Below are 21,074 nucleotides of genomic sequence, written 5' to 3' on the forward strand. Positions count from 1 at the left end.
TTGGTATAAGCAAGTTCCTTGGAATATTTAGGACATACCTACACAAAAGAATTACCGTTAGTATTTAATATTTAGTATACTTAACAATTTAATCTTTATAGTATATTTGCTAAATCTGGCAATCAAAAAGAGGGATAAAGAAAAAAGAAAATAAGATTGGATAAAACTTCCTAGGGGCACCAATGCAGTGGGACTCATATAAAAGGTATTATCTATACCACCATGTTGTGTTCTTGAGAGATGATATTTGCTAGGGACAGGAAAGTAACCCAGAAGTAACTTCCAGGGACTGTGGAGGTACAACAACAAGAGTATACAGATGATTGTCTTTTATCTCATCCCTCACTCCTCAGGCTTTGTCAAGTAAGTTGACTGTATGCCTTAAGACAACAGCTGGGGAGGTAGGAGGTGGGTAACAGAGGCAAGGTTACACAAAACTGCTGCATACCTTTCATTCTCATTTAAGAAAGAGAGCACTGGGGTGCATGGGTGGCTCAATTGGTTAAGCTGCTGCCTTCATGATCTCAGTGTCCTGGGATTGAGCCCCACATCATTGGGATCCCAGCTCAGCGGGGAGTCTGCCTGCCCCTCTCCCTCTGACTCTCTCCTTGTTCATGTGTGCTCTCTCTCTTATTAAACAAAATCTTAAAAAAGAAAAGAAGAGAAGAGAAGAGAAGAGAAGAGAAGAGAAGAGAAAAGAAAAGAAAAGAAAAGAAAAGAAAAGAAAAGAAAAGAAAAGAAAAAAGGAATGGAGCACACCATGCTGCTAAAAGTCCGCCTCATTTATCTCCACAAACAACAGTGACAAAGATACGGGGTGAAAAATCTAATAAGAAATCTTAAATACAACTAGAGCCCCAAATCAAAAATCTGAAAATATTTACAGAAATTCAGGACCATTGGGGGAAAACAATTCAAGAAGCAGAACTGGTACTTGTGGGGCAAAGATTTAACATAGAAGTAGAAACAAAAAGCTACATTAGCATAATTATTTTTCTGAGATAGATGTGAAAAAAATGAATTTAAAAATGTCAATCAATTAGAAATCATAGTATTAAGAAAGTAATCACTGAAATTAAAGAAAAGACAACCATCTATTAACAGAATAAACAGCAGCAGGACCAAAGCCAAAGTATTCTCTGAGAATGAAAAACAACAGAAGAGATGGAAAGAACAAAGGAGAGTTAAGAATTACGAAGACCATACCTGAAAGTCCCTAAAGATATCCAAGAGAAAGTCCAAAGGAGAAAATAGGGAGAATGAATAAAAGTCAATAATAAAAAAATAATCATAAAAAAATTTCCTGCATCTAATGACAGACAAAAGTGCCTGGACTGACAGTTCATTCTAAGAGCTAACACACAAATACATACAAATATATGCACACATACGCACATGCATGAAGAAAAATATGTTCCCTCCCAGAATTTTATACTTAGCCAAAATGACATTCAAGGGATAGAGCAAAATAAAACATCATTCACAGATCTCTTCTGAAAAACCACTATTGGACATAACCTATCAAGTGAAAAAATGAATTCAAGAGACAGCGTAAAATGCACATCAAATAATAAAATATAAGAACAAGTTCTGATTGTCAATTTTTAATATCAGTCTATAAATAAAGTTTCAGGTGATAAACATGGGATCAAAACATGCAAAGCTGTTTTCTCATATTTGCAGAAGAGGATGAATATAAACATTGGTTAATTCTAATTTGTTGAGGAAAAATGTTAATTAAGTATGTTAACCATTTTAGTACAAGCAACAAAAAACTAGATGGAAAATATTTAACTTCAGAACATCTAGAGAGAAAGAATGCATAACTTCTAACCCATGCGGAAAACAAAAAGTAAATCCAATAAAGGGCAAGAAAGGAAAACAGTAAATATGTACGGACATAATTCACTTATTTTGAAAGTGTAAACAGAAATCCAGCCATGTACTAGAAGTGTATTAAAAAATAAATGACACATTATAGCAGATGCTGTTGATATTCCCACTTCCTCTACTTTGGACCACCGCTAAGTTTTCTTGCTGATGTGGACAGTTCTCACATCGGATGGACTCTTTCCCTTATCTAGTGCCTGGATCTTTCTCCTCTGCCCCCACCGTTTTTCTCCAGCACCACTGGAGCTTACCCAGACTACCATCAGGGAAGTCCCAAAATGCAGAGGATTTCACATTTCCAGGGATGACCTTCAAAAATGTGGGACTGGATTTTACGGATTAATATGCCCGACTTTTTATTCCCCTGTGGGATGATTCTGAGGTTCCTCACAGGTTTACCAGTAGGACTGAGCTCCTGTTGCTCACAATGGTAAACTACTTCTTAATACATCCTTTAATGAATTTTTCTCTTTCCCTGTGTGAGTTAGCTCATACACTGCCTGGGCTCCCTGGGATCACTTCCCAAACAAACTTCTCAGCACTTCCCAAACAAACTCCCTGTCTTGGGGTCTGCTTTGAGAGGAACCCAAAATGAGACAGTTGTTAACAGAACTGGGGTGATGATAACCTCTCATGTAATCTAACATCCCAATTACCAAGCCTTTCTCTGGTAGTGGGTTGGGGTGAGGTACAGGGGGATGGAGATGAACTGACTTAAAAGGAGGAGAAGTAATTACAAAGATTGTGGAGTTCAGGGAGTGGCTTCAGAAGCACTGTAGAAGAGAACAACAGACTCAAGTGAGCCAATTACAGATTCAGGGCACAGTGTTGAAAGCCAAAAAGCCCTAAGGGTAATATCTAAAGAACTCTTGCCTTCTATAATAACAGGGCAGTTTTGCTGAAAACAGATACAGCATTTCATTTCAAGGCGGTAGTGCTACAGAAGAGACAGACTGAAGAGGCTCTGAACACACAGCCCAGAAGCTCTCCTATACAGAATCCAGGGCCTGATAGGAATGGTGGTAGAATCTGAGATCTGGTGATATTTGGGTGCATGTGCCTAAGACAATTAAATCTTCAGATTCCCCTGAAAACTCCAGGCTAGCAGAACCAACCTGCTCCCTGTTCTTTAGTACTGTTTCTGCTGTTGCAAATAGATGACAAAATGACATGCCTTGGACAAATCTCTCATGAAATGATACTCATCCTCCTTAATACATTTCCCGGTCTAGATCAAGAGTTAGAGACAAGGCTTGGCTTGGCTCAGTTAGCATAGCTGAACAGAATGGAGTCCTGATATGTTTAAAAAAAAAAAAAAGGCTATAGGAACTGACTTGTAAATTTCAGCAGGGCCTGGGGGAACACATAAGGGAGCTTATCTTGAAGGTTAGAACAGAGGTAAAGAATAAATACTCAGTGGGAGTTTGTTGATATGTGAACTCTCTCCCAAGACCCAGAATATCATGTTCCACTAAGGTCACATGAAACCAATCTTAGTATGCTTTCAGGATGGCTCTTTCAAACTCAGACACAAAGATATTCCCCAGCAAATTAGGTGGTGATGCCCCAAATGCTTTGGTAGAGGATTGCTAAACGGATCAGAAGGCCCAAGAAGGTGGGCATGTGAAAAAGAATTTACTATGTGAGACCAGAGAATCCACTGTGAAGAAAGAAAGCAGGGAGCAAGAAGGCAAGAAAGAGAACAAGCAAATGTTCTCAAGGAAGGAGGAAAGCAATGCAGAACAGTGCCCAGAACATCATAGATGCTCAAAAAACATGTGGTGACAAACTGATTAAATGAATAACTTATAACCCAAAATATCAGTAGAAAAAATGTCATATGTTTTGAACAGCATAATTAACAAGCTTGATTTTTATTATATGAAATCATGTGCTTGTTTTTTTCTAACGTTTTCTCTTAAAACGGGTAGCATACTAACAGTATTAACCATTTATTGGACTACAGAAGAAATCTCAACAAATCCAAAGTTGCTAAATTATACTGGCCTCACTCCCTGATTACAATGCAATACATTTAGAAAATGAAGACTAAAAGAAAGCTCCACTGATGCCCAAATCTTGTGTCTAGAAATCAACAATATATTACTAAATCACACGGGCGATAATGAGGACATCAAAATAAAATTACAAAGAATGTAGAACTGAATAAACTATGTATGAAAAACTACCTAAAGTTTCAGAATAGAATCTTGTGGTATTGAATATATTTGTTAAAGAAGAAATAAGTGAGATTATGTTTTTAAATAAAAGAAAAGAAAAAAGTTAGAAATATAACAACCCAAAAGGAAATAGGAAAAAAAGAAGTAACATAAATAAGTCAGTAGAATGGAAGAAGAAACATAAATGTAAAAATCAAATAGCTATCTTTTTTGGAGGGGACGTAGAATACCTATATAATAGCTAAAACTTCAGCAGGTACTATCAAGAAGGAGAACATGAGAGAATGCACAATTATAAATATTAATAAAGGCATGTGAAATTAGATATGGTTAAAATAATATATGGGGACATTAAGAATACTGTTGTTAACTCTAGAAATTACTGATAGGACTCCTAATCAGGTTTCTCGCAAATTCCCTTCCCATAGGTGCCCTCACGCATTTGCGGCAAAGAGCATTTAGTTTCCTTACTCTATGTAGGCCTCCCTTTCAAGTATTAAGAACTATTGGGTAAAGCAGAGAAAAACAGATGCTCCTCCATTGACTTCCCATATCCAGAAGGTAATACACAATTCATTCAGATTTACTGACAACCATCTCCACGGAATCTTGTGCCACACAGCAATGGTCTCCTTTGAAAAATTTCTCCATAATGCAATATAACCAGCATTACCCCTTAACATAGCTCCCATGACAACTCAGTCTGGAACCAATGGCATATGAGCAAAGGTTATGTTGTCACTCGCATTTTCTTATTCCACAGTGTTTGCTCACGATTAATAATAATAGCTACTTAGAAGTATTCTTTGGTCTGAGCAAGATAAATATTTTTGGTAAATGTGGTCGGAAACTAATACATCGGAAATCGATCAAGAAATTCTGCTAACTTGGCTTATTAACAACTTTAAAATTCTCCTAGAGTCTTTTATTCTTTCGTCAGAGTTTTTTCAAGGACTTCTTTTGGTGCATATATGGCATAATCTAGGTTATAACTATATTACTTTCTTTAAAAGTATGCAGGAAAATAGTCCCTGGCCCAGGGTAAAGAAGTTCATTTTCTTCTAAGAACACTGTTGCTAATTCTAAGAATATTACCTTAGCTTTGTCCTCTAGTATTTTACTTCTGTCTTGTTTATAAGTTCATGTAAATGGTTAATAACACCCTATATTGCTCTCTCCTGATGGAATTATTGTGCTTATTTAAGGTGTCTGCTCACAGTGATTTATTTTTACATCATGTTTGGTATTGCTTCCTAGGATGAATTGAATTTTGAAATCTGCAGAATTTTCTCAAAGCCTCAAGTCAAATATTAGGATAAATTTTTAACTAAAATATTTTAGATGAACTAAGAAAGCAAAATACCAAAGTCTAAAGCAATATTTATTTATCACATAGTTAAACCCATAGTCTAACAATGATTCTCTGGGTTTTGCTGCCTTTTGAATGAATCTAAGTTTTCTACATGAACATGTATTGTGTTTTTCAGAATATTGAGAAAAATAATTTAAAATATTTCACGTTTTAAGTGTTTCTTCCTCCTATAATTTTAAGAACCTTATTCTGTAACCATAGGTATTCATGAGGACAGTTCAACTCAGAAAACATGAACAAATAATAATTACCATAAAATCATAAAATTTGCAGAGACAAAACGAACCACTAAAATAATTTTTTTTTCTTTCACCTTTCAGAGGAGGAAACAGAGATTTAGAAAGTTTATTGACTTATTTCATTATACAGCTCTAATTAGTGGGAAATTTGAGAATCTAGCCTCCTGAGTCTCATATAAGGTTCTGTCCGTTATCCTCATGAATGGTTTATGTTTCCTAATTGTTTTTGCCCCATCATTCCCATCAGATAATGAGTTTTTAAAGACAGAACAAAGTCTCTTCTTAGTTTTATTATAATTCCCTATACAGCAGTAACCTGAACACTAAAAATTCAATGCATGTCAATTTACTAAATATCTGTGATCCTGAAGAAAACAAAATGTTTTTTAAAGAGGTAGAGCGCATAAAGACAAGAGAAGTGGTAGTAGTATAGTTCAGAATTGACTGCAATCAATTCAATATAAAAAAACTTTACAGAACTATTTCTTAGATATTAAAAGCAATCACTTAAAAGTAAAACTTCTCGGGGCGCCTGGGTGGCACAGCGGTTAAGCGGTTAAGCGTCTGCCTTCGGCTCAGGGCGTGATCCCAGCGTTATGGGATCGAGCCCCACATCAGGCTCCTCCATTAGGAGCCTGCTTCTTCCTCTCCCGCTCCCCCTGCTTGTGTTCCCTCTCTCGCTGGCTGTCTCTATCTCTGTCTAATAAATAAATAAAATCTTTAAAAAAAAAAAAAAGTAAAACTTCTCCATAAATCATTAAGCATGGAGACAAAAAAAGATAGGGCAATTAACATAAGCCAAAAATGGTCTCCATAGTGGGAATCCTGATGAGCATTAGGGATTTCTTGTTTTCCAAATCCATTGCTTTTATATAAAAAAGATGTCCAGAGAGGTCAGTTTGCCCCATAATTTCCAGATAGAATTCATTTGCATCTACATTTCATACTTGTTTATATTAAATACCTGCCTAAGGTATACATAAATCTCCCAAGTTTACATTATTGATGAATAAAAAGTACAGGCAGAAGTAAGGTCCATCTGGTAGCATTTGTATTGAAGCAAGGCTTTAAAAAACATACTTGACAGTATGAAGATCTTTCTCTTAGCTATATCACACTACATAGAACAGAGATTTGACAAACCATTTTTTTGCATCAATCCTGCATCAAATCTCAAACATCAAATCTAAGATCTGGGAATTAATAAACTCTATCTAACTTGGCCAGTAGGAAGTAATAAACTACAGCTATATAACTGTGAAATATGCCTTACCTATGGCACGGAAATTTTAATTACAAATATGGAGAGTATTTTTACTTTTTCTTTTCTTTTGTTCACATTATTTTAACAAAAAAACAAAAAAAAATTCTCATATTCCTTGCAAGTTAGAGGCACCAGGGTTCTAATAGATGTCACTAAAGGTCTAAACAGAATCTTTGGCCAAGAGAGGCCTAGTATGGTAAGAAGCCTCCTGATTCTCACTGCCTATTCAAGTAGAGCCCTTCAAGTAAACCCCAAAGATGACTTCTGGAAAATCCAAATTTCTTTGTTTTGTTTGTTTGTTTGTTTGTTTTGTTTTAATATTTATTTATTCATTTTAGGGGGTGAGGGGCAGAGAGAGAGACAAAATTCTCAAGCAGACTCCCCACTGAGCACAGAGCCAGATGCAGGGTCTAATCTCAGGACCCTGAGATCGTGACTTGAGCCAAAATCAAGAGCTGGATGCTTAACCCTGGCAATCAAACTTTCTAATTAAAATCACTGAAGGGTTTTATGTTTCATTTTTGGCCCAGTGACTTCTCCCCATCAACATAGTAATCAATTATAAATAAACAGTTTGGCCAATTAGATAATGAGCTTTCTGAAGAAAACACACCTGCTGCTTCATGCCTTAAAAATAGATTTCAGGGGTGCCTGGGTGGCTCAGTTGGATAAATGGCTGGCTCTTGATTTCAGCTCAGGTCAAGATCTCAGGGTCCCAGAATCGAAACCTGCATTGGACTCTGCACTCAGCGGGGAGTCTGCTTGAGATTTCTCCCACTGCCCCTCCCCCTCCCTCCCTCTCTCTCCCCGCCAAAATAAAACAAATAAATCTTAAAAAAAAATAATAGGGGCACCTGGATGACCCAGTTGGTTAAAGCATCTGCCTTCAGCTCAGGTCATGATCCTGGAATCGGGCCCCTCATCGAGCTCTCTGCTTCTCCCTCTCCCTCTGTCTGCCACTCCCCCTGCTTGTACTCTCCCTTTCTCTCTCTCAAATAAATATAAAAATATAATATATTTCAGAGATGACAATTAGGTAGACACAGAAAAATAAACAAATATTTTAAAAACAAAATTTTACCTTCACATGAACTGCTTAACTTAACTAGGTTTTAATTGCACAAAATTAAAATGAAAATTTCATATTTAATGATCAATTGAATCATATTAAAGAATTATATGGAAGCACCATATTTAGCTAATGACATTTATTTATTATGTCTCATCCCTCTGGTGATGAAATAACAGAAACAGAGTTTGAGCACCATCTTAAAACACCACCATCAGAACTAATGAAGTCACTAAGTATTGTCCCTGATTATTTCAAGTGAAATCTAGACTGTGCCAAAACAGAAATAAGGACTTGATGCTTAGATCAAAAATGGGCTTCTGGGGGCGCCTGGGTGGCACAGCGGTTAAGCATCTGCCTTCGGCTCAGGGCGTGATCCCGGCGTTATGGGATCGAGCCCCACGTCAGGCTCCTCCACTATGAGCCTGCTTCTTCCTCTCCCACTCCCCCTGCTTGTGTTCCCTCTCTCGCTGGCTGTCTCTATCTCTGTCAAATAAATAAATAAAATCTTTAAAAAAATAAATAAAAACAAATCAGTTGTAAAAAAAAAAAAATGGGCTTCTGTTCCCAAAGGTAAGGCAGATCTTGGGAATGATTCTCAATTCTAACCCATTTTCCTGGGCCTAATAAAAGTTCTACTTCTCATGAATTTAACATTCCTCACCCAAACATTATGGATTCTTCCTCCCTGATCAGTGTAAATGAATCAGAAATAGATTCATTAACAAATATTATGGCTTGGACTGCATTTATCTCTCACTGAACGGGTAATGGAATTATTTCTTTTACTTCATTACTTTCAACTTAGAAAATCATAGGTTTGATTTGAAGTAAAAAGGTATATTCTAGTTCTATATCATTTTAGCTAAAAGATCCAAGGACCTAATAGTGACCTCACTAAATCTGGTTGTTGTGAATATTGTCCAAATGATCAATTTGAAGTAACAGGCATAATTAATTTTTCCAATTGCAGAATTAATACATGTTCATGATAGAAAACTCAAAAATATATAGAATAGAAAAAAAGGTAAATAAAAAATAACAGAAACAGTCCAAATCTCAAAATCCTGCAAATGATAGTGGCTGCAAACACTGTCAGCCCACTTCTTTTCAACTTCTTCTAAGCACTTACATTTTCAGTGAGACAAACTCACAGACCAGTTATCATATGTCATCACTTCTGCTGACATTTCTGCTTTTAACTTCTGTGAAGTTTATAAGAAACACTATATTTCTTTTATGGTATACTTGGATTAATTTATACTACAGAAGAAACTTCATGTCTCCACTTTTATTGAAATCTTCCAAAGAGATTATTATTAGATTGTGTGTGTGAGAGTGTGTGTGTGAGTGTGTGTGTGTGTGTGTGTGTGTGTGTGTGTGTAATTTAAATCACAGTTACTAAAGCTTCCAATGCAGCTCTTAGGAGGACAGCTCTAAAGAATGAAGTTTCCTCTGGATTGTTTTATGCACCATCTCATTCATCTGCTTCCAAAAGAGGGTTAGTGATGGATAAGGGAGAAAAAATGGCCAATGAGCCCATACTAGCACTCAAGTCCTTCTACTTCAGAGAGCTTTCTATACAATACTAGAACTTAAGCTCTTGAGAAAAGCATCCAGAAGTTTCCATCTTTATAACCAACTACATAACAGAAGTTTAGCAAGTTTTGTGTTTCATGAAATTAATCGTATACAAGATAGCATCCAGCTTACTCAGTGGCACAAATCAAACTGCATATACCACAACTAAGGAAGCAGAATGCTGTTTGACTTATTGCCTACAAAAATACAATTTCTTGTCCAAAAAAATCTCATAATAGGTTAATATACAGTGTTTAATAGCTTGATATCAATACAAACAGGATGCCCTATTTCAGCTTAACATAAAATCACTCTTACTGGACTTCACCACAGTGTCTTATCATCAATGAATCCAAAAGAATATTACCTTAAAAAGTGGTATTAAGTGCATTATTGTATTGGGGCTCCTGGGTGGCTCAGTCAGTTAAGTATCTTACTCTTGATTTTGGCTCAGGTCATGATCTCAGAGTTGTGGGATCAAGCCCCGTGTTGGGTTCCATGCTTAGTGATTCTTAAGATTAATCTTAAGATTCTCTCTCTTCCTCTCCCTCTGCCTCTCCTCCCCCCACTCACACTCCCTCTCTCCCTCAGAAAAAGCAAAAGCAAAAACAAAAACCAAAACACATTACTGTAGTTATGATAAGGCTTCAGTTGAGTATATTGTCTATCACATCACAAAGCATCTTTTTTTAATTTACGCATTGTCCAGAAGATTTCATAAAAGAAATGTATTTCAAGTTTCAGTTGCAGAAATACCTGTCTTCTCATTAACAGTAGGTTAAATTTGTCTTGCTAACAACATAATTTATACTTTTATCTTGCTTTAAAATAGGGCTAAATGTGTGGCCTACCTCTGATAACTATGTAAGACCTATGATATGCATTTCTACCTGTGTTCTTTCAATCCCTGCTTTTGTTGTCTTCCTAACCTTATTTTTCCTTTACCTAATTTCCCAACTGTTTAAACCATTTTCATGGGACCCATATTTCAGGCAGCTTCAACTCCTTTGTTAAACAAATAAGTATAAATTAGTAATGTTTATATTATCAGACAATGTTTTTAAAGGAAACTTTGTTCCTATATTATCTATTTTTATCTAAATCCTTTAACAATATGCATGTATGTGCATGTTTGAATTTTAATACTCATTCCGTTTGTACAGGAATAAAGACACACTTAAAACTATTTTAATAGCATTTTCCTTATCTGCAATTTCTACTGAATCAGGCAACAAGAAAAATGTTAAAAGTCCTTTTATTTTTCTTTTAACTCAAATACTCATAAGGATTTTTTTCAAGCATATGTAAGAAATAAGATAAATAAAAAGATTTCTAAAGGGGATACAAATTAATAAACCATAAGAACTTCCACTAATCCAGTATAAAAATTAGTTCTTAAGAAATCTCTTGGTAATCCACTTTCAAACTTCTCCAGTTTGTTTAATAATGATTCAAGTTTGCATTGGTCCCAGAGTAAGTCTGCTCTCTGTACCATGATTTCGGTGTTTAACTTATAATTAAGTACTTAAAATGTTTGAGAATATACTTATCAAGGCATCAACACATTGCGTAAATTTTTTCTCTCTCAGATGAATATTATAAATGTGTCAGCATAAGCCATAGAGTTACACAATGCATTATGCATAGTGAGTTGGTCAGCATTATCTTCACTCTGTTCTGCTTAGGAGACAAAGTTGAGATTACGTAAATTAAACCACTTTGTCATGTTTTGATTCCCTTACTCAGTTCTATCTGCCTAGGAATGTAACTACCTCTGCAAAAGTAAAATCAAGGACAGATTTTGCTCTATGGATATATAAGCATTCATAAAAATATAAAGGTAATATTCCATTTATTTAGGAAAGCATGGTATTTAAAGTGAAATTAATATAAGCAATATGGCGGAGCTTATAGCATTTTAAAGACAGAAATATCTTCAGAAGTGCTTTAACTTGGCCCCCTTATTTTGTAATTGATGTTGTTAGCCAACAACCCAGGTGATTTTCTCCAAAGTCATAAAGCATAGAATTAGGCTAGAATGCAGGCCCCCTAATGGCCCAAATCTGTAGGTAAATTATCAGTCCCTCTTTGAGAAAAATGTTTTATGACTTTCAATCACAGAAAATATTTGCTATATAATCACATTTATATATTTCCTCAAAAAATTATTATAAATATTCAGCATCCTATAGTTACAAAGAAAGTAATTTTACAACTTGAGACAGTGGTTTGTATTTGAATCATTTTTCACACCTAATTAGTGGCCCTTGTGAAGTTTCCATCGTTATAAGAAACTTCAAAAACTCAAATTACACTGGGAGGTCAGAGGACGGTGGCAATTAATTATAGAAAAAATATTCAAAGAAATAATCAATGTTGGCTCAGATGAGCAGGAAATGCTTCTGGAAGCAATATCACAATTGCTGCCCAAGGAGAACCCCAAGTCCAGTTCAAACTTATACTGGCTGGTGATGGTGGTACTGGAAAAACTACATTTGTGAAACATCATCTGACTGGTGAATTTGAGAAGTATGTAGCTGTTGGGTGTTGAGGTCCATTCCCTTGTGTTCTATTCCAACAGAGGACCTACTAAGTTCAATGTATGGGATATGGCTGGTCAGGAGGAATTGGGTAGGCTGAGAGATGGTACCACATCCAAGCCCAGTGTGCCATTATAGGGTTTGATGTAACAGCAAGGGTAACTTACAAGAATGTGTACAACTGACCTAGAGATCTGAGTATGTGAAAACATCCCCATTGTGCTGTGTGGCAACAAAGTAGACAGTAAGGACAGGAAAGTTAAGGCCAAATCTCTTGTCTTCCACCAAAAGAAGAACCTTCAGTACTAGGACATTTCTGCCAAAAGTAACTACAACTTTGAAAAGCCCTTCCTCTCTCTTGCTAGAAAACTATTTGGAGAACCTAACTTGGAGTTTGTTGCCGTGACTGCTCTTGCCCTACCAGAGGTTGTCTGGACCCAGCTGTGGCAACACAGTATGAACACAATCTAGACGTTGCTCAGACAAATGCTCTCCCAGATGAGGATGATGACCTATAAGAAAGTGCAGCTGGAGCCCAGTGTCAGAAGTCTAGATTTATAGGCAACTGTCCTGTGATGTCGGTGGTACACCATGTTGGCCACTTTATTATACAGCTAAACAGAACATGTGCTTAATCTTTGGGATACTGAAGGAGATGAATGGGCTTTGGAGTGAATGTGGCGGTTTAAAAAGCACCTCCGTTTCTCGGACCTGCGTATTTAGCTATTCTGAAATGTAGCAGTCGCCTTCCTTAATTTCAAATATGAGACTACTATAGTCACATCACAATATCCAGTGGTGAAATCTTGTTTGTTACTGTCATTCCCATTCCTTTTCATTTAGAATCAGGATAAAGTTGTATTTCAAAAAAAGAAAAAAATCAACTTTGTAGGAAATTCCTTTCCAGTTGTGTGCATCCTCATTTTTTATTATAAGCATATGCTTTATAATGTTTTACTAGATACAAGTGGTAACTACATAAAATGTAGATACTAATATTAACTGATCAGGAAATCATTTGGTAACAAAAGGACAGAAAAAAACAACAAAATCAATTGACCAGAATTATGAATTTCTTGACTCATATAACTTGAAAGTCTAGGAGTATTTTCAGGCATGTCTGGATACAAAGGAAAAAATAATGATGCAAGGACTCTACGCTTTTGCCATTACATTTTCTGTATTGCTGTGCCTGGTTAAATTCTCAACTCCCCTCCACACAATGAAAAGATGGCTTCCTACACTTCTCAACTTACGTACCATCCTAACACCAATCCCAGTGGGGCAAGTGGAGGATGCTTTCTTTCCAATAGCTTCAACAAAAGCCCTAGAATATAGTCTCCAGGGCTGTGACTGAATCACCTTCTCACCTCTGAATGTATCATTGGGATACAATGTTTTGATTGCCTAAGCCTTGGTTACATGGCCACAGGATTTGAATCAATCTCACTCAAAACACACAGAATACAAATGGGGAATAATGGTTTTGCCAGAAAATATGAAAATAAGTGCTGGGCATGCCAAAAACTGACAGATGTCCTCCAGTGCACTGGTTAAGCAGAGAAGAAGTTTCAGGTCTCTCTCCTTTATCTTCCAGTTTATCCCTAGAAATAACTGTTATGGATTATTTTCTAGTACATTAACAGGAGCACATTCAAATAGTAGGTAGAATCACAGAGTGGTACTAAATTTTACATGAACAAGGTCCTCTCTCCAACTCCCTCTCTGACTCTGTCTGTGGGACAGAACTAGTAATATGTGGCAGAAAGTTAAGGAAGACCCTGATTTCTCAGGATTTCTAATAAAGTTTCTCTGTTCCATTTCTCCTGTGCCACCTTAAATCATGGTAAGAGCCAAGCAAAGGTTTTGATGTTGTTGTGGAGGGGGAGTTTGGAAAAAGAGAGAGCAATCTTTATCATAGAGTTAGGACTGAAGCTTTTAAACCTAACTAGCTTAAGAAAAAAGTGTGCTCTGTGGGTTCCAGCCCCATCCTGGTTTACTGCTATCCGCTCTCCACTCTCTCCCTACAACAGAATTATACCTTCATATCCTTTTCCCCCCACCTTTGCACTGCCTGGCTCTTGGGGTGGAGTATATTCCCCTGTCACTCCAGCTTCAGGCTTAGCTATATGATTTGCTTTGACCAGGACCGTGTAAGTACAACGTGTGACGCCTCTAATCAGAGGCTTTAAACCAGCTTGCGTGGTCTGGCTTGTGCTTTTGTGCTTCTGCCATCTGTCATCAGAAGATCTTGCCTGGGTCTCAAAATGAAAGATCAGTGGAGCAGATGTGAAGCTGACTTGCTGACTGAAGAACAGGCACCCCAGCCACCTCCCGGACATCAAAACCATGTCTCTCATTGTAAATCACTGGGACTGCTGGGCTGTTTGTTAGGAAGGTTTATCATGCAAAACTCACAAAAACAACATAGTACGCAAGTTGTCTGCATTATGGTTTTTGACCAGATACAAATCTAAGAAAAATGTTATTTTAAAACATTAGAGCCATGACTCACACGGTACTCTTTTCAGAGTACTATCACAGTATTAAAGAAAAAAAAAAAGTTTAAATTTCAAAGAATCAAATTAACCATGGATCTTTATTTGCAAATCTCCAACAGTTTGCGGTTGATATATTAATCAATGCAAGGATTTTAATAATGTCCCCTCTCTCTTCTGTCTTCTTTCCATGCATCATACAGCAAGCTGGCCTTAACACTTCTCACACCAAATATTTTTCCCTGCAAACCCACATATTTCACCCTAATCTATTACTTTTAATCCTATGCTATACTCTTTTTTTTTTCTTTTTTCTGACTTAACTGACAGAGCAACAAGGAGCTGTTTTGGCAAACAAGGATTTCCCTGGAGAACTAGGTGAGAGATATTAGGTCAGAACAGAGTTCTCTGATTGGCAGGGAGAGAACTGCCAGATTTTCCCAAACACTTTCCTTGGAACTACCTAGGAAGAAGTGTCTGGTCATAACCAGTATTTGGGTCATATTTGCTCCCCTGATCTTGTTCATGTCAGTCATCAAATGTCATCTTAATTTAAAAATTTTCAAGTTATTACTTTTGTATGTTCCTATTTTTACTGAATTTTTAATTATAGAAAGAAATATAGTTTTAAGAAAGTGAACAGTGCAAAGTTGTAAAAAGAAAATGTTAATAATCTTAACTTTCCTCCTCTGATCTATTTCTGAAGTAATCAGTGTCCAGTGGTGTCTGTTCTTTGAAATATTTATCTATATAAATATATCATGATTTTCTACTCTTTTCTATAAAGTGAACTCTATTACGCACTTTCGTCTAAGATGTGTTCTCTTTCCACATATAATACATGAATGACATCTCTTCATGGAAATATGTCTAATCTAATTTTCATTAAATCTAATTAAATATAGTTTTCATTAAAACTAGCTGCATGATATGTCATGTTATATATTTATCAAAAATTCTTCAACCAATCTTAGTTAATGCTTAGTTCATTTCTAGTTTTTTTGTTTGTTTTAGCATTACATGGCAAAGCAAAGTAAATGAGTAAGGATGTGTAATGTTATAGGGAAGAGAGAACCAATTGTTGAGTCAAGTATATAATTGCCATATACGGTCTTTTATAATATGTACATGTATGTGTTCTGATCGGATCCTTGATCTTTTTAAATTCTTTTCCTTTATTGTTTCTGAACTTCCAGACTGCCCCAACAAACCACTGGAACCAATGAATACCTGCTGTCCACGGGCCAGGAATATTGAGCAGAGTAGGCAACTACTACTTTGTTGAATAAACTCAGAGAATTTAGAGACTTGATTATCACCTCAGATCCCTCTTAATTTGCTTGCTTATACCTGACATTTCTCTATCTTAAAATAATTGCAGATATCACAGAAACTAACACATTAAGTCTCATTAGACTTTTACATATTATTTTAATACTTTTGCCAAATATTTCAAGAGAGTAAGTTTTTATGTGGAAAAAGGAAATGAATTAAATAGCAATCTTAAAAATATGTATCTAACTAGAAAAATGAGTTAAAAAGGAAGACTGAATACACTAAAGACAAATTTCATCTAAATTATAACTTTATGGAAGGAAAGACCTAAACAGATGACTTTGTGCTGAAGATATTTTGGAAATCAAATACAGTTCAACATGTATCAGCCAACGGCCTAAGGTAATTGTACTATCCAAATCATGTTTTATCCTTCAGCCTGATATTAAATGGCAGAATTTCTAAAGCAAAATAGGGTATACTTCAAGATGCACTCAAATTTCATGGTTGACAGAGCCAAATTTTGTGGGTTTTTTTCCCAGATGTAGGACACAGGATCACCACTCTCCTTTCCAATGGCAAGAAAGTAGTGAAGTGTAGCAAAAACAAAGTCTGAGTTCCTGTTAGACCTTAGGTAAATTTTCAAACAACCATTCTCTATCTGGTTGTCATGAAAACAAATCCCAGTAACAAATGTAAAACTATTCCTTCCATCATAAAGTTCTTGACAAATATAAGAGCTTATCATTAACCATACTAAGAACATTCCTATTTTTTAAATAAAATAAAAAATGTTTAAATGTGAAGAGTTCCTGATTTTATGCAAAAGACTGGCTTGGAGAACTAACTCCTTATCTTCTCTTAAACAAAAATATTAGATTTCTGAATTTTTATATCCTCTATGACTAGGTTTTTCCCTAGGGCCTGGAAGTGCACTGCAGAAAGACCTAAGTGAAACTAGCTAAATAACACTCTCCTTCTACATTCAGTCAGAAAACATAATGATTGCTTTTAAAAAAAAAATTATTTATTTGAGAGAAAGAGCCCACGGGAGTGGGGGGGGGGGAGGTGCAGAGGGAGAAGGAGAAGACCCCAAGCAGACTCCCTGCTGAGCGTAGAGCCTATTGGAGGGCTCAATCTCATACCTTAAGATCATGACTTGAGCCAAAATCAAGAGTCAGGAGCTTAACTGACTAAGTCATCCAGGTGCCCCTGTAATTGCCTTTATAACTGCACATTCATCCTTTTCAATCAAACTTTATTTTTTCAGAGACATTTCTTTAATCTTAAAAAATGATCTCTTAGAGGCATTGGGCACTACTGTGGCAACTGATACTGTGAACTACATATGTGAAGGAAAGTCTAACATGTAACAAGCTCCAGGATTTTAAATAATCTGATTGAGAGATTGATTACCCACCAAAAGTAAGAGTAAAATGAATAAAATGGAACATGATAAAAGAAAGAAAATTAAGATATTTTATTTATTTATTTATCTATCTATTGGATTGTCAAATGATCCTTTATTGAAATACTTTGTCTTGTAGTTCTTAACTAGCTAGGCTTTCCACTGCACTGCATTGATGCCATCCATGATGTCATGAAGGTGGCGGCCATCAACATTGCAGCCCACAGACTGGGTGTCTCCAGCATCTCTTTAATGGTGCCAGAGACTTCTCTGGCTCAAGAGTGGTGTCTCATCTGTCAGGAAATGTTGACAATCTCATCAAAAGTGGTATTTCCATTCTGCTTAATGTTTTCTGCTTCCTCCTGTCTCTTGGTGGTTCCTTGCAGGCTTTGATAATCAGGGCAGAGGCAGAAAGTACCACTTCAGTCTGGGGCTGTCTGTTCTGACTAGTCAGTTTTACTGTAATCCTCAGACCCTTTTTATCACTGGTTGCCTTGGTGATGTCATAACCAATCTTTTTTGGAGACAGACCCACCTGGCCGATCTTCGAAGCCAGGGTAGATGTGGCACCAACTTTGCCACCAGTGTGCCTCAAGTATATGCTTTGATCTCCTTGGGGTTGAACTTGGAAAGCATGGTGGAGGCAGCTGATGTCAGATGAACCTTGATTTAGGACAACGTAAGACATATGCACCTTCGCCTCCTCTGAGCCAAAACCCAAAAGCAAGAAGATATTTTCTAATGATTCCCATAGGATTATCAAAAACCAAGCAAAATTAACACAATCTATAATTATACAAGGTATTAATTAAAACAGGATACTGTAGGGTGACCCTATCAGGTGAAAACCAGTGGCGTGGGCAGTGAAAGAATTCACCTTGAGGTGAATTGAGGCAAAACAAAGGAGATAGAAGTTTACTGAATACACTGCAAGGGAGCAGCAGGCAGGACAGCAGAGGAGAGGCTGTCTGCCAGGAGACAGTGGTGGAGGGGACTATGGTTAAGGGGGAAGGTGAGGAAGTATGGAAACATATGGAATTTTCCTTTCTTGATAACTGTGTCTGGTGTAAGTGACCTACTAGTCAGCTAGGGCTTGTGGATATTTGAGGTGGGTCAGCTAATGGGTCTGTTTGTATTCAGTCAGGTGGAGGGGGGGTCACTGTGAGGCCTTCTACTTCACTCAGGTTTCCTGTGTTCAAGTTGTTTGCCTAAAAGCAGCCTATCTGGATACATCTGGTATTAAAAGGGTCTGTAAAATGAAGGTTCAATGACTGATTAACTTGCAAAGACCAATTAGAAAGTCATCATTAAATAGAATAGGGTAAATATTAAAATAATTTTTTAAGAAAAATATAACTATATTAGTGAATGCTGGAATCAACAGCATTCAAGGACAACAACTTGACCCTTTTTTATCACAGCCCTTTAAACTAGCTCCACCAAATTATTTTTTTTTTCTGGTAATAAAAATCCAGTCTGGTCTAATATCAAGGCTTTAATTTTTCATTTACTTCTAAGCTTTCTTGCTCTCTCTGCTTAGGCTTGTGTTAGGATGGGAAATCTTCAGTGTGAGAGGGGCCATGATTGGATTTCTACTGTTTCCCCACTCTGTTTTTCTCACCTTCTCCGTAACTCATTTTGCTGACTTTTGGGTTAGAGTGAAGGAATGAAGAGAAATATGAAAGTCACTTAGTGTTTCTGGTCCCTTTATTCTGTCATATATAAAACAAATCAAAAAATCATATTTCATCACCTGAATAATTATAACTCTTCCCTCTTTTATTCAAACAAAAATAAAGAGTCTCAAGAAGGAGGTGAAAAGCCAAATGCAAATTTCACTTATCTCGACATTTTTTCTAGGGCTCTTGTCATAACAGCAGGCTTCAGAAACAGCTGAATATATAATACATGTGTGTGTCATATATTCTGGTCTTACACACAGTCTCCTCTCTGGCAAATTGGTTTTAATAAAGACACATAATTAGGACTTCACAGATTAGCTGCGACAAATGTGAAATAAAGCAGTAAATAGCTAGACTTCTTTTTTTCTGTCCCCATGCTTAGCACCAAAAAGTGCCAACTTTATAGATCGGGTACTGTTCTAGTTCACTATGGTGTGAACAAGACAGAATGAGACTCCTGACCTTACAAAGCTTATGTTCTGCAGAGTGGTAACAGACAATAAATAATAAATGTAATAGAAAAAAAAACCATAAATCAGGCTAAAGAAGCTTGGGCATGTGCCCTGGGTGGGGGGAGGGGCTAGCTAACAGGTTGCTATTTTAAATCAGGGGATCACAGTAGGCCTCATTGAGAAAGTACCATCTGAGCAAAGACAGGAAGCAGGTGAGGGAGAGAGCCAGAAGGAAAAGGGCACATTCTATGCAAAATTCCTGACATAGGAGCTTATTCAGGAGGAGCAAGAGAGCCGGAATGCTGGATGCTCCGTGGTTGAGAGGGGAATAGTCAAAGCTGCGTTCACAAAGCTAAGGCGGAAGTGAGGTGGCACATCCGACGGGTCTCTGCAGTCATTGCAAAACTCTTTTACTCAAGTGGAATGCAGAAACACTTCTGAGTTTAAATGAGGTACACTGGGCAAACCGATTTACAATTTTAAAAACTCACTCTGGCTACTGTGTGTGTGGTTTTTTTTAAAGATTTTATTTATTTATCCGACAGAGACAGAGACAGCCAGCGAGAGAGGGAACACAAGCAGGGGGAGTGGGAGAGGAAGAAGCAGGCTCGTAGCGGAGAAGCCTGATATGGGGCTCGATCCCAGAACGCCGGGATCACGCCCGGAGCCGAAGGCAGGCGCTTAACTGCTGTGCCACCCAGGCGCCCCTCTGGCTACTGTGTTGAGACCAGGTGCAGGGACAGACCGTGAATCGGTGTTGACTAAATTCTACTGTGGTAGCTGGCAACACTAAAATTTCAGAGACTTAAAAAGCAAAAAAAAAATAAGGGTTTTTTTGTTTTGTTTTGTTTTGTTTTTCTCACTCACATCACATAGCCACTGTGGGTCAGCTGTGGCTCTGTTCCATGTTGCCTTTTTTTCTGATAAGACAGTTGCTACCTGGGACAATGCTGGTCTCACACCAAAGGAAAAAAGAGACAGGCTGGACCAGGACCTGGCTCTGAAATTTTCTGCACCAAAGTGCCCTGAGTTACTTCGAAACACATTTCATTGACTACAGCAAGTCATGGAGTCAAGTCTGACATCGAGACCAGATCTATAATCTTCCCACAAGTAGGGGCAATCCTCAAGAAAGGCATGCAAATATTTGGAATAAAAATACAATTCTCCAAAATACAGGAGAGAAAGAGAAGGGAGATTATTTAGAAAGTTATTACAAAACTCTAGGTGAGAGATGATAATGCCTAGTTCCGTATCAATGACATCTCCATTGGTGCAATCTTTGAGACTGCCAAAGTTATCAAATGGAAAAGAGCCAAGGAGGTGGCCAAAAAGAGAGGCTCATGTAAGAATAAAAATGGCACAGAGGCCTATAATAGGAAAAAGAGAAGATCAAGAAAGGGGTGGAGGGAATTCAGTGAGAGAAAAACTAGTAAAAACAAAACACAAATCAGAGAAATAGTATAAAATTACCTCTAAGCATTTAAAAAATATAATTTAGTTTCATGAATACTTACAACTAAAATTCCACAGAGGGGGAAAAGAGATCCCAAATAAACTTAAATTCTAAAGAAGAGCCTTTGATGACCTCTGTATTACTTTTTGTAGATTCATCTGACCTTGT

At 37.0% G+C, this 21,074-nt stretch overlaps 2 pseudogenes; one reads left to right on the forward strand and one right to left on the reverse strand.

Annotated features, from left to right (window-relative positions):
* LOC103659923 overlaps nt 1–12,653 on the forward strand; it is a 29,602-nt pseudogene extending 16,949 nt beyond the window's left edge.
* A 4,813-nt stretch (nt 12,654–17,466) lies between these two features.
* LOC103659922 lies at nt 17,467–18,042 on the reverse strand (annotated as a pseudogene).
* Between the last annotated feature and the right edge of the window lie 3,032 nt (nt 18,043–21,074).

Source organism: Ursus maritimus, unplaced genomic scaffold (assembly GCF_017311325.1).
Source record: "Ursus maritimus isolate PB19 unplaced genomic scaffold, ASM1731132v1 scaffold_1, whole genome shotgun sequence".
Taxonomy (NCBI): domain Eukaryota; kingdom Metazoa; phylum Chordata; class Mammalia; order Carnivora; family Ursidae; genus Ursus; species Ursus maritimus.